The sequence below is a fragment of the Impatiens glandulifera genome, chromosome 6 (assembly GCF_907164915.1).
Source record: "Impatiens glandulifera chromosome 6, dImpGla2.1, whole genome shotgun sequence".
NCBI lineage: Eukaryota > Viridiplantae > Streptophyta > Magnoliopsida > Ericales > Balsaminaceae > Impatiens > Impatiens glandulifera.
Genome location: NC_061867.1, coordinates 5,265,247 through 5,268,360, shown reverse-complemented (window position 1 = coordinate 5,268,360; position 3,114 = coordinate 5,265,247). Strand labels below are relative to the sequence as shown.

At 28.0% G+C, this 3,114-nt stretch overlaps 1 non-coding gene across 1 annotated transcript; it reads left to right on the top strand.

Annotated features, from left to right (window-relative positions):
• The first annotated feature begins 2,673 nt into the window (after positions 1-2,673).
• On the top strand, positions 2,674-2,745 carry TRNAN-GUU. Its single transcript has one exon. It is a non-coding gene; the product is annotated as a tRNA-Asn (tRNA).
• The last annotated feature ends 369 nt before the right edge of the window (positions 2,746-3,114 follow it).

The window sequence follows — 3,114 nt, the reverse complement described above, 5'->3', positions numbered from 1 at the left end:
GTGGGAGAGAAAAAATTAAAAATGTCTCGAAATGCTCAACTTAGGTCCCGAAACGTGGGTAGGAGAGAGAAATAAAAATATCCCGAAATAAACTTTTCGAGACGTAGGATAACCTAACCGATCACAAATTCGTGAACTTGCTTTTTCTAATTTTTTCCCCTGAATTCATCATATTTTATTCCACTACTATTTTATTTACCAATTATTTTCATCTCACTTTTCTAATATATATATATATATATTTATATTTAATTCTAAACCAAGTGAATCTCATTTTCTTAATTTATTTTATAATTTTCTAACCTAATTCTCATCTTCTTAATTATGTAGTTGTGAACTTAATTATTATTTATTTGATATTTAAAATTGATTTTTATTTTTGTTTGATTGAATGTAAAACTTAAGAATTTATCATATTAACTATTATTTAATTTTTTTTTCATCTTCACACTCTAATTGTTTAAAAAAATGTTTATATATTTTTTTTATCGTTACATTTTAATTGTTCAATAAAATACTCACTTAATTTGAGTAGTTGAGTTTATCTTGAAATTCAATATACATATAATTTGAGAGTTAAACATTTAATTATTTGTCCAAATAACATTGTATAATAAATGATGTATAAATAGATAAAAAAAATATAACATCAATCTATTTCAAAAAAAAAAAAAAAAAAATTTTACATCAATCTACTTCAAAAAAAAAAAATTATTTATATCTTCATTTTTTTTTAGAGATATCATTAAAATAATGGAAGTCCTTCACCCATTCTCTCTACCCTCCAAAACTAATTTATTGAAAATCTTATAATTTCATCTTTCAATCTAGTGAAATTTTGACCATTGTCCAAATAAAAGAATTAAGGCTAGATTACATTAATTCAAGTCTATCCCCAACTCTAATATCTAGATCTATTATGTTGTAATTCCATAGTTTAATTCCTAATAATAAAAATCAAGAAGTAGAAGATATTGTAAATAATTTGGAATGAATTGTGTTGGATATCCTCTTTTCAAGATGAAAGAAAGAATTTATATTAGTATGAACTTCATCCAACATGTAAGATCTTATGCATTATGTTTCTTAATCTAATATGAAATATGAATGTTTTATTATGGATACTAAGAGCTCAAGTGATGGTTTTGGACAAGAATTCGTCATGTGACAATACTAGTAGATGGATTTGAGAAAACATTACCTAACTTTGATAGAAATATAAGAGGTTTGTAATCTATAATACTTCATCCCACAAATTATGAAAATATCTCAAAGGAAATTTTGAGTGTTTTAAAGAAGTTCCATCTTTCAGTGTATTTGAAGTAAGTTATGATATGCAATATCAAGATTTACATTACGTGAATGTCTAAAACATCTTAGATACTTAAATCTTTTAGATACTTACGTGAATGTCTAAAACATCTTAGATACTTAAATCTTTTAGATACTTACAATTTTTTCTCATATTAAGGTAAGAACATTACCTAATAGTATTTGTGATTTCTTGAACTTGACTTTCGATCTCGATTATTGTAATAATCTTGAAAGTTTGCCCAGAAATATTAAAGACCTTATTAATATGCAACATCATTATTCGAATGATTATAATAGAATAAAATACATGTAGAGAGGAATGTGATTGAAAAATCTCACTATGTTAAGATTATTTATGATAGGCAAGAAGAAGAGAGCCTAAATGAATTAAAGGAATGGGAGATTGACAAATCATTGAAAATTAAAAACTTTTAGAAGAGTTAATGATGCATCTATTACAAGAGAGGTAAATGTGACTAAAAATTCAAGTGTCAAAATTGGAGTTGGAATGGACATATGATGATAAAAAGTTATGTTGACTAAGCCTCGAATAGCTTGGTTTGACTCGATTTTTGTCTTTTGTTTTTTCGAAAGCCTTCTGTACAAATTTGTCAACAACAATATTATACTCAAAATTAATATTTTTTTTCAAACGGTAAATTTGAACATACAGACTTCAAATTACAACTTTTTATGAAAATTGACGTTTGAATGCAAACAAGCCTTGAACTGGTTGTTCGGTACATTCTGTCCAATAGAAATAGTATACTCAAAATTTACGATTTTCCAAACTAGTCAATTTAAAAGTGTTGGATCATCCAAATTTTGAGTATTTTTGAAAATTGGCGTTTAAACTACTCTCTAAGGGTCATTTCTGAAAAGTGTTTCTAATTTTTGTTATCCCTGTTCAATAATCAAGTATGATCATCATACTAGACCAGGAAGACTTATTTTAATTTTGTAAAAATAAGATGTCTACATAATGACCTTACAAGCATGAGAGTTTAAGTTTTAGCACCAGCATATACTATTTGATTATGTATCTTCTACATTGAAAATGAACAAGAGGTGGATATTCCTAGCCTTCCTGAGGTCCTGGGCTTGAGTTCGTCAGACGGCCAGTTTTGCACATGCTTAAATGGATAAGTGTGTTTGCGGGCTATATGTTTAACTCGCGGAATGGAATTGGGATATGGATGGAATATAATGAACTAGAGCCACTTTGAGGTTCCCTATGAAATGAGGCATTAAAGGGAGACACTATGAGGAAGTTCCGGGAGTTACGAAGGAAGTTTCGAGTCATATTGGTAATGGGTTGAGAACGGGAAATGAACTCTATGAGATCAAATCTCTTGTTGTTCCTCAATAGCTCAGTGGTAGAGCGGTCAGCTGTTAACCGATTGGTCGTAGGTTCGAATCCTACTTGGGGAGATTTGATTCATTATGAATTCTTTAATTCAGAATGGAATGAAAGGGCTCGATTTGACCAATAAGAGGCAGGATAAGTCGATAAGTCGCACTCTAATAGAGAAGTGGAATTCAACTTTCTCATTTTTTTGAAATATTGTTATATTTACGATAAAAAAAGGAGTTAAGGTAAAATATGGTATATTTCAAATAATGTTTTGAATATAAAGATATTTTAATAAATAATTTAACTTGAAATTGATAATGAGTTTGTAAAAAAAATGAATAATATCACAAAATATATCTATAAACATGGTTCGAACCAAAATGACGTCTAATTTATACGTTAAATAATGGCATGGGAATGCACTGAATAGCAGACGATTTAGTTAA